The sequence below is a fragment of the Acipenser ruthenus genome, chromosome 32, assembly GCF_902713425.1.
Source record: "Acipenser ruthenus chromosome 32, fAciRut3.2 maternal haplotype, whole genome shotgun sequence".
Lineage (NCBI taxonomy): Eukaryota > Metazoa > Chordata > Actinopteri > Acipenseriformes > Acipenseridae > Acipenser > Acipenser ruthenus.
In genome coordinates this window covers 9,585,494-9,597,696 of record NC_081220.1, presented here as the reverse complement: position 1 = coordinate 9,597,696, position 12,203 = coordinate 9,585,494, and positions in this window count along the sequence as shown.

Here is a 12,203-nt window from a genome sequence, read left to right as displayed (position 1 = left end):
AATGATTACAGAGACCGAGGATATATCAGCAATTCAGTTAGAATAAGTAAACGTGTAGCATGACTTCCGATTGAAACGTTTACAGTGTAAACGCATCGCATTTTATTTTGCTAACATTGTGTTGGTCAAAAATAAATTCTCACACATTCAATTAAAATGAACCCTGAAGACGAGTCTAAAATCTGATGCATGGGATGATGTTTAATTCTCAGGCATTTTGATTTGCAGTATAAAGCTTAGCTACTCTGGTTAAACAGTTTGACGATTACTATTAAGAAAATCCATCTATACATATTGACAGTATTTATTTACGGCGTATACAGGTGCACGCAGGCCCACGGCGGGGATGCCAGGGGCCCGGACAAGCTAAACAGAAAATAAAATACAAATTCGGCCATCAGCATTTCAACATATAAAAAACAAAGAAGTAACAGCGCCAGCCTGTCCCGCACAGGACCAATTGCGCTTGTGCCATCACCCGTTCAAAAAAGTGTGAGGTTGCGCTACACTGCATAGCACACTGAACCGATGTGCTTGAGCACTCTGGGGCCGTTTGTACCCTGTAAGGTTTACCATAGTATAAACAGTGGAGGCGATGTCAATATATTATTATTTATTTCTTAGAGACGCCCTTATCCAGGGCGACTTACAGTCGTAAACAAAAATACATTTCAAGAATCACAGTACAAGTAATAATACAATTGAGAGCAAGATCAATACAAGGACTTTGGATTTAGATTCAATATTTAAATTATATAGTGAGAATCGTTGGAGGTGTGTTTATTAATTCCAGGTCTTGGTCTATGAATACATTGTAGAGTAGTTTTTATTTTGAAGTGTGGATTTCTTGAATAAGTTGCTTTGTCAGTTTTAATGTTATTTCTCCGTTCTTGTACTGTAGTGAAGCTTGGACCCCGGAAAGGAGGGTGAGCGGTGTGTGTTATTTGGACATGATTTGGGTGCAATTGAACCTTGGACAAAGGATGGTTGTTTGTGCATAATTAAAACATTCATGAATTTGGGTTAAATGCATCTGATGCTCATCGGTCTTTCACCATTGTGTCTATTTTGCTTTTAAAAACGTTAAGTTATGTAAAAAGTAATACAAATTTAAACATCAGCAAAGAAAATACAAACAAAACCAATGTTGACTGCTGCAAAACCTAAAAATATGTATGTATGTATGTATGTATGTATGTATGTATGTATGTATGTATGTATTATTATTATTATTATTATTATTATTATTATTATTATTATTATTATTATTATTATTATTACTATTATTTATACATAATCCAGTCGTAATTTCAATTCAAAACAATAGCCTTTTAAGCTAAATCATTGTAAACACACTGCAAGACGATATGCAATTGTAAACATTAAAATACTTGAATACATTTTATGTATTATATGTTACGATATGTCGCGATTTAGCTGTATGATTCCATCTATTGTTCAAGTGATTGCAATAAACACACTGTACTGCATATAAGACATCACATCACATTAAATGTATAGACGAGTTGCAGGTGCATGTCTGCTGCCTGAAATTCTTATCGATTGGGTCATGCTGAGGTTCGGGTTGTGTTGCAGAACTAGCTGCTTACTTTAGATGTTGTTTTATACTGAGTGCTAATACATTGACTGGTCTCGCGAAGGCAGACCTTTTGAAGGTGTTGCAACAAAAACTGTTGTGGCATTTAGAAGCGCGAGGCCTAGGTCTTTACTGGCAGTAAACTTCCGGACATAACAAACAACATTTTCCATTTCACTTTACAAAACGCAGAAACATACATGCGAGTACAGGCCAGAGGAAGAAGTAAGCCGCAAAACACAAGAGAAACCAGCGGCCTGCATGTACTGGCTGTGTGAATTGTGCTGTTGTTGTTGGTTTTACTGTATATACATACTATAAACATTTTGAAATGTATTTTTTTGTTTACGACTGTAAACGACTGTATTTATTTATTCTGCTAAGAAATAAATAATAATAATAATAATAATAATAATAATAATAATAATAATAATAATAATAATAATAATAATAATAAAGAAAAAAAAAAAACGGTCCATGACGTATCATTTTGGATCAAGTAAACAGAATTGTAAGAAAGATGTATTTTTGATGGTACCAATAGAAAAGCGTAGGCCTACTTGAACCATGCTGTTTTTTTTTTCTCTCCTTTACAAACAGCGGATAACAATTCAGAAAACGTTACTAACGTCATGTGCAGGTCAATTTGACAACAAACTTAAACGCGCTCTCGGCGTCAGACGGCACGCTAGATGCGTGTAAACCTGCGGAGCACTCTGGGGCCGTTTGTACCGTGTAGAATTCTCCCGCAGTAAAATCATAGCAAAGCGTATTACATCACAATGAAAGCGTAAAGCACAGGGAAGCATCGTAAAGAATAGCGAGGTATGATAAAGCACAGGGAAGCATCGTAAAGCGCAGAGAGGTCTGGTAAAGCATAGGGAAGCATTGTAAAGCACAGAGAGGTGTGGTAAAGTATAGGGAAGCATCGTAAAGAATAGCGAGTTATGATAAAGCATAGGGAAGCATTGTAAAGAATAGCGAGTTATAGTAAAGCAAGGGTACAGGTAGTACTTGTGGTTTCACGATGAATCTTACCATTTGCTGCAACCGATCTTCACGCGCGTTTCCCCCAAACCGTCGTGAAAATACAGCTCAACTAGTGATCTTGAAGTGCATCGTGTGATGCTGTCTGATTGGTACGTTTAAAACACAGATACGTGGTCTAAATAGCTGTTCGCTTAGAGCAAAAAACAGAAACAGTTTTTTTTTAAGATGGAGGTAAAATAATATAAAAGGTAGCTCTTTAGATTACAGTGCGCAAATAACCATGTAATTACTGTGTAATTTAATGATACTAATCCAGTTTTACTGGGTAAATACCCATTGTTTTCCGTTCTTTCATTGTAACTACTGTTGGAATAGACTGGAATACTGCAACTGAATAACTGTTTGTTTATTTGCTGCCTGTTTCTCATTGCAATCAGTAACTGCATTAATGACAATACCACTTTAAGATGACAACCAACAGCAAATTGTTACAGTGTAATTGTAGCAGGAAACAAGACTCTTTCCATTGAACTGCCTACTTATTCCAACAGTATGAAATAACAGAAAACAACTGGATTATTACCATAACATTACACAGTAATTACATAGTTATTTGTTCACTATATTGTGAAGTGCTACCAAAAAACTAATAGTTACATTTAAAAAAAATGAAAAATAAATATTTGTCAATAAAGTAGAAGCAAAAGGCGATTTTATTTAGCAAACATGAAAAACAGTTTGGCCTGTAGTATGACTACCACATACAGCACATGGCTTCCGTTTCGTGAACACAGGAAATGGGGCAGTTTGCCAAAATGCTGAAAAACTAATTTACAAATCAATTTATTAAAACATAACTACTTCCCCTCTCCCCTTTCCTCTCTCCCCTCTTCTCTCTCCTCTCTCCCCACTCCCCTCTCCCCTCTTTCCTTTCCCCTCTCCCCTCTCCCCTCTCCCCTCTCCTCTCTCTCCTCTCTCCCCTTTCCTCTCTCCTCTCTCCTCTCTCCCTTCTCCCCTCTCCCCACTCCCCTCTCCCCACTCCCTTCTCCCATCTCCACTCTCCCCTTTCCCCTCTCCTCTCTCCCCTCTCTGCACTCCCCTCTCCCCTCTCCACTCTCCCCTTTAATCTCTCCCCTTTCCCCTCTCCTCTCTCCCCTCTCCGCACTCCCCTCTCCCCTCTCCACTCTCCCCTTTAATCTCTCCCCTCTCCTCTCTCCCCTCTCCCCTCTCCCCTCTCCTCTCTCCTCTCTCCCCACTCCCCTCTCCCCTCTCCCCTCTCCACTCTCCCCTTTCCTCTCTCCCCTCTCCCCTCTCCTCTCTCCCCTCTCTATATGGAGTTATTGAACTTTCCCGCAACTAGTCATATTTGTTGTATTAACTGAACCCCCGAAGAAGAAAAGGCTGTCAATATATCGGGGTCCGCAGCTTTGCACGGCATCTCTGGAAGAATAGATGTGTTTGGACAGGAATTCTCTGCTGCTGGGACTTATCCTCGTGTTCCACTCCGAGGGATGAAGTGCAAGACAACGTGCCTTTAGAAATGGAGTCTGATGTAAGTGAACACGAGGCTGTTGTATCACCTGAGAGAAACACTTCTGAGGAATTGCAACATGGCAAACGTAGGAGAGCAAGTAAGAAAACCCGTTAATGAAGCCAGGAGTTAATTGACCTTGAAAACAAAGAAAAATATATATATTTTATGCAAAATTAACCTTAATCTTGAAAATGTATTGTGCAACAGCATCAACATGAAGAACGTGTTGCTTTAAAAAAAGAAAAAAAAACACTAGAAATTATGAGAAAACAGCTTGCAGTCGCTGAAGCTCAGTTTCTGCGACCCTTCATTCGTATGCCGTTTACCTGCCAGAACCTTTGCAAGAAGGACAAGGTGTGTATGTGTATGTGCGCGTGTGTGTGCGTGTGTGTGTATGTGAGTGTGTGTGCGTGCGTGTGCGTGTGTGTGTGTGTGTGTGATCAGAAGCCCGAATTATACTTCATTTACTTTTTGCACAAAATTAAATTACATGAAGAAGCAGCGCCATCTACTGCTATTGTTAAAAAAAACACAACATTTCTGATTATTAGGGTTTTTCTGCCATCTAGTGGTCTAGACCAGTGGTTCCCAACCCCGGTCCTGGGGAGCCCCTGTGTCTGCTAGTTTTCATTCCAACTGAGCTCTCAAATACTGAACCAGACCCTTTAATTTAACTGATCATTTGCTTAATTGGAACCTTTTTCTTGTTTTCAGCTCTTAAATAGCAGCAGTGTGGCGTAGTGGTTAGGGCTCTGGACTCTTGACCGGCGGGTTGTGGGTTCAATCCCCAGTGGGGGACACTGCTGTTGTACCCTTGAGCAAGGTACTTTACCTAGATTGCTCCAGTAACAACCCAACTGTATAAATGGGTAATTGTATGTAAAAATAATGTGATATATGTATAATGTGAAATAATGTGATATCTTGTAACAATTGTCGCCCTGGATAAAGGTGTCTGCTAAGAAATAAATAACTATACCATTTTAATGCTCACACTGTCCAGCTGGGGGCGTGGAAAACTCACAAACAATAGTGACATAATAGCAAATACATGTTCAGACCTTGTCGCTTACCTACAGCGGCCATTTTAGTAAACATGTCACACCTTGTTAGCTGTCACTCATTGACTAGGTGATGGGATTTAGGAAACAGACTTGCCCCGCCCCTTTGCCCTCCTGTTTATTCATTTGCATTATTAACAATGATGTTAGGGGAGGTGATTTCAAAGCAGTTCTTTTGCATCCACCAATCAGGTTGTGTCATTTGTTTTTGTTGGGTTTTTAAGGGATTTACCATTCCACTACAAGAGAGCTGCGTGGATAATTTACATTTTAATTCAATCCCAAATGAAAAGTCTGACACCTGGAATGTATCGTTTATTGGTATTTGATAAGACTGCACTACAGACCCCCACGCACTATTAAAGCTGTTGTTTTTCACAAAGACCTGCTTTAATGATGCACTGTGGTGATGATGAGTGCACACTGGCCAGCGCTGGCAGGGTGTGAAAGACTGGCTTTCCTGTTCTTATGCACTCAGCGCAGTCATGCTGCTCTCTCTGTGCAAACATGTGTTGTGTGTTTCAGCAGCGCATACATGAAAACCAAGGACTCGTCTCAGTTGTGGTCAATGTTACGTTTTGTTTTTTGATAGATAGATAGGCTGTGGTTATAGTCTCGAATTGTAATAGATGAAGATCAATGTGGATTTAAACAATGATGCAACCTTTGCACAGCAACCACAGACTTGTTTCCATTATTGCAGCTTTTCTTTGAAAGGTGTTGCTGTTGTAATTTGTATGTTGAGACATATTTCAACTTATTAACATATTGAAAAAAGATGTTTCAGAATTCAACTTAAATCGTTTGCAACAGATTTTAAACACATGCTAGTAGTTGCATCTTTTAAATTTGCAGTTTTGTGTGCAGATATGTTTTCAATTCAACAATAAATTGTGTTTACGAAGTCTTGTTACATTCTTAGACTTGATAGAAGAAGAAGAAGAAGAAGAAGAAGAAGAAGAAGAAGAAGAAGAAGAAGAAGAAGAAGAAGAAGAAGAATTCAAAACTCAATTTTCTTTAAATTCTATATTTTACAGTGTACAGGTTTTGACATCACACACAAATGTCTGATTTAACCTCTTTGGATCACACTGCTTACAGTTCTATATTGTAAATAGCAAAGGATAAAACAAGATAATTTTAAAGACTTTGATTATTAAATGCTTATCTTGGACAAAACAATTCTGTAGCAATATAAATCCTATTAGGCCCTCCATTACAACTTCATCAAACTCAGGCTTACCCCATCTGTGTGAAAATACAAAAATGATTATTGTCAGAATCTTGGAAAGAAATATAATTTTTTTTTTTTTTTTTTTTTTTTTAAATCAGTTGTATAGAGTATATGTTACAGGTGAAGACCCAATGTAATCACTGTAAAATGTATTTCTCTCTAAACATGAGTAAGACTTAAAACTCATCACATTGATTACATGTGTTACTATTGAACTATTGAATGTGCATAAAAATATTAAATAAAAAAAAAAACATGTTCAAACATGAGCCACAGTGTACAGGTTACACGCTCAGATGTGTCTCTACTCTCTCCTCTGCTAAATGTAATTATTTCCAATCTGTAATCCAAGCCTCCACTAACAACCCATGTAAACTATTCTCTACCTTCTCCTCCCTCCTAAACCCTCCCCCCTCCTCATCCCTCCTCTATCTCCCCTGATGACTTTGCCTCCTTCTTCTCTTCTAAAATCTCAGATATCCACAAACTCTTTAACACCACTCCCTCCACCGCACCCCCTCCTGCTCCAACAACTACACCCACTGCATCCCCTACTAACTCACCCTCCTTCTCCACCTTCTTGCCCCTCTCAGACTCTGACCTCTCCTCCCTGCTCCAGGGTCACAAACCCACCACGTGTGCCCTGGACCTCCTCCCCACTCACCTCTTTCAAGCGGCTGCTCCTGCTCTACTTCCCTTCATCTACTCCCTTTTCAACACCTCTCTTCTTTCTGGTCTCTTTCCCTCTGCCTTCAAAAAGCCTTTATCACTCCCCTCCTCAAAAAACCTACCCTCGACCCACCTCCCTCCAGAGCTACCGTCCTGTCTCCCTCCTACCCTTCCTCTCCAAAACCCTCGAGCGGACTGTACACCGCCAGGTCTCTGCTTTCCTATCCAACCACTCTCTGCTCGACCCTCTCCAATCTGGCTTCTGCTCTGCTCACTCCACTAAAATCACCCTCCTGTCTGTCACCAACTCACTTAAGTCTGCCCGAGCTGCCTCTCTCTCTCCTCTGTCCTAATTCTCCTTGACCTCTCTGCCGCCTTTGACACTGTTGATCACTCTATTCTACTATCATCTCTTGCTGACCTGGGGATCTCTGGCACTGCTCTGGCCTGGTTCTCCTCCTACCTCTCCAACCGCACTTACCAGGTAACCTGGCGTGAAGCAACCTCCACACCTCGCCCTCTCTCAACAGTCCCCCAAGGGTCAGTCTTGGGTCCTCTCCTGCTCTCTCTCTACACCCGCTCCCTGGGCCCCCTCATCGCATCCTATGGTTTCTCATTCCATTTCTATGCTGATGATGCTCAGATTTTCCTCTCCTTCCCCACCTCTGATTCAACCATCTCCTCCCGTATCTCTACCTGTCTGCTATTTCCTCCTGGGTGCACTCACATCACCTTAAACTCAACCTCTCTAAATCTGACCTCCTTTTCTTTCCCTCCTCCTTCCCCTCCTCTGATCTCTCTATTTCTGTTCCTCTGGAATCTACAACACTCTCTCCCTCTTCCTCTGCTAAGAACCTCGGAGTCACCCTGGACCCCTGTCTCTCTTATTCCCAGCACATCTCCACTCTGTTACGCACTTGCCGATTCTTCCTGAGCAACATCCGAAGAATCCGACCCTTCCTCACCAACTACGCCACCCAGCTCCTGGTCCAGGCCTTGGTACTCTCCTGCCTAGACTACTGCAACTCCCTCCTGGCTGGCCTCCCTGCATCTGCCACCTGTCCGCTCCAGCTCATCCAGAACTCCGCTGCCCGCCTGGTGTTCTCTCTGCCTCGCTTCTCCCACGCAACTCCGCTACTCCACTGGCTCCCGATCACCGCTCACATCCAGTTCAAGACTCTTGTACTAGCCTACAGATGCCTTGACCAGACTGCACCCAGCTACCTCCAGACCCTCATCTCTCCCTACACTCCCACTCGACCTCTCCGCTCCGTCTGCACTAGAAGACTGGCTCTACCTCCTCTACGCTCCCCTGCCTCCAGAGCCCGCTCCTTCTCCACCCTCGCTCCGCAGTGGTGGAATGACCTTCCTACAGATGTCAGCACCGCCCAGTCCCTGACCACATTCCAGCGCCTCCTTAAAACTCACCTCTTCAGACAGCACCTGTAGAACGCCTCTGTTTTTCCCTTGGGACACTATCACCCTTCCTTAAATGCGCTTAATTTGCTCTTATCTGCCCCCTATTTTACTGCATTTAATCCTGTACTTCAGAGTACTGTAATCTGCCAAGTGTTTTATCTGTAGTATTTTGTAGTTAATCATACCCTGATGTAACTATCACTGTTATCTGCTGTATTATTGAATTGTATTTTGTCACACTTGTACTTGCTTGAACCAAAGTAATTGTATTTATCTTGCTCTTATTGTATTATTACTTGTACTGAAACACTTGAAATGTATTTGCTTACGATTGTAAGTCGCCCTGGATAAGGGCTTCTGCTAAGAAATAAATAATGATACAAATAATAATAAAGAGCATCATTTTATTACTCTCTCTTACCCTCTTGTGGTCACAGAGTGTAGTGCAGTTTGTGCTGTTTGGTGTTTTCTCATTTTAAGGTTGTGCCATAAGAGACAGGCTCGGCTGACTCAACTTACCGTGAATATTTTCAAAGAGTAAAGATCAGAACAACTCCCCTAAAAGATGTATTGGCATCTTCATGACCTCAGCGTTTTAATTGGTTGAGAGTCTCTAATTGATTTATATTGTCCTTTGAGCCACTTTGTGTAATTCAATGACCTAATAAAAGTTTAGTCACCCCAGCAAGTTAAACCAGTTGCTTCCATATTGTTTTAATACATGCACTCCTTTTACAGTCGGCTCCATAGCGTGGAACACTCCCTGTTTTTCATAGAACAGGACAGGTATAGAAGCCTCTCACCTGTTCTTAAGAGCGTGATTATGCACATTTGCTTGCAGTTTAAACAATGGCTAACAGAAAACCTGTCCCTGGAAGATGAATGAATGTGGTTTCAGCACCTGTTACATAGGACAGCTCCAGCCATAATACATTGAAAATCTGAAGTACAGTAGCGGTGCTCGTATAATCAATAAAGCACCTACACTTCACACATGAATAACAAAACACCAATACATCACCACACACGCAGAACATTAACAACAATAAATAATATGTGCTTATTTCAATATTCATTTATTCCTTTACTTATTTGTTTATTTCGATAATTATTTAGGTATTTATTTATTTCGATATTTATTAATTAATACATAAATTAATTAAATAAATATTGAAATAAACAAATAAATGTCAGTGCAGCTATTTTTTTATTTGTTTATTTATTTATTTTTAATTTTGGCATGGAATATCCTCCATAGTTGCTATGTGTGAGAATTTTTAAAAAATCCAGTTGGAGCTACAAGGATATTATTAGAAATATGTGGGGAAATAGCGCCCCCTGCCGAGCTGCAATAAGAAAAGCTCACAGCACCTGGTAATACATACATACATACATACATATGAATTAATAAATAAATTAATAATTGAATTGAATTGAATTGAAAAATGAATTAATAAGTGAATTATTGCATATACGGTTCAGGTCCGGTCTGGCCGACTCGCTGCAATTGTATTTCTCCTTTGAAAGTCGCCCAGCTGTGCTTACACCACATGACTGCTGTCTCCACATAAGGAAGACACTCCATGTGAGATTCTAGAGCTCCTTGCTGTGAGATTTTCTCTTGTAGTCGAAAGCAGTTCAATCAAGCTGAAAAGTGTGTTTCCCCCTCAGCTGCCATGATAACGGACGACACGTCCTCGTGTACAGCGTGAGGTAAAACAATGGCAGCGTCACCCTCATCGCAGTAGGGATTCAAGGAAATGCATGCACATGGATTAGGGAGTGGTTAACATGTAGAAAACAGAAAGTACTGATTAGAGGAGAAACCTCAAGATGGAGCGAGGTAACCAGTGGTGTACCACAGGGATCAGTATTAGGTCATCTGCTATACCTAATCTACATTAATAATTTAGATTCTGGTACAGTAAGCAAGCTTGTTAAATTTTCAGATGACACAAAAAAATAGGAGGAGTGGCAAACACTGTTGCAGCAGCAAAGGTCATTCAAAATGATCTAGACAGCATTTAGAACTGGGCAGACACATGGCAAATTACATTTAATAGGGAAAAGTGTAAAGTATTGCACGCAGGCAATAAAAATGTGCATTATAAATATCATATGGGAGATACTGAAATTGAAGCTGCACACACTGCCATCATTCACACTGACCACAAGAGGGAGCCAGAGCACTACTGCTGTCCATAATGTAATGACACAGTAATAATACAATTGAAATAGCCAGCAGTTACCTCCCCAGTCAGCCCAGTTCTCCCATTGTTAACACAAGTCTCCTCACACCCAGTCATCTAAACACTACAATGTGGTCAGTGTCTGTATATAGGAAATACTGAAATTGAAGAAAGAATCTATGAAAAAGAACTAGGAGTTTATGTTGACTCAGAAATGTCTTCACTAGACAATGTGGGGAAGCTATAAAAAAGGCCAACAAGATGCTCGGATATATTGTGAGAAGTGTTGAATTTAAATCAAGGGAAGTAATGTTATAACTTTACAATACATAAGTAAGACCTTATCTAGAATATTGTGTTCACTTCTGGTCACCTTGTTACAAAAAGGATATTGCTGCTCTAGAAAGATTGCAAAGAAGAGCAACCAGAATTATCCCAGGTTTAAAAGGCATGTCGTATACAGACAGTCTCAAAGAATTGAATCTATTTAGTCTTGAACAAAGAAGACTACGCGGCGATCTGATTCAAACATTCAAAATCCTAAAAGGTATAGACAATGTCGACCCAGGGGACTTTTTTGACATGGAAAAAGAAACAAGGACCAGGGGTCACAAATGGAGATTAGATAAAGGGGCATTCAGAACAGAAAATAGGGGGCACTTTTATTTGTCCTCCTCTCGTTTGTAAACTTTCTTATGTCCTTATGTTCTTATCATCAGCAGTCATCGTTAACAAGGCCAGCATGGGGCCTTAAAGGCACAGTCTGCACAGCGTGGTACATTTCCTTTTGTGTGTTATTCCTTTTATATATAGTATATTTTATTTAATTTTACTTTGTTTTTAAGTTCAGTGGTGCATTGTGTCTTGAACTGTGCAATAACAGCGGTGTATGTGGTGTTTTGAGATCTTAATATTGTATGGCTACTCCCTTTGTATGGAGGATATTCTACATCAAAATTTAAATAAATAAATAAATGAACGAATAAATAAATGTCTGTGAATGTATTCATTTATGTTGCTATATATTCATTTAGGGGTCTATTCACACTGTAGTGTTTCATGACTGGGTGTGAGGTGCCTTGTGTTAACAATGGGAGAACTGGGCTGACTGGGGAGGTAACAGCTGCCTGTCTCCATTGTCTTATTACTGTGGTGCTCTGGCTCCCTCTTGTGGTCAGTGTTAATATCTGCAGTCTGTGCTGCTTGTCAGAGCTCTGTTTGATGTTTCTGACACGTCTCCAGGCTCCTGTTTCATCTGATTGCCACTCTAACACTCCAGTGTCCTGTGCAGTGTCCAATCCCACATGTCATTTAGAAACAGTGAGACACTGATCCAGTGTGGGGAGTGGCAGTGCTCTGATAAAGGCTTGTGTGCCACTGGGCTCTGTTCAACAGGGCTGGTGTGGATTCTACAGGAGAGAGGGGGGCAGGGAGAAGCAGACAGCAGGAATACACACATGCTCCTTCTTACTGCACTGGGGAGGGGCTGGAGGAGAGAGGGGGTTGGGGG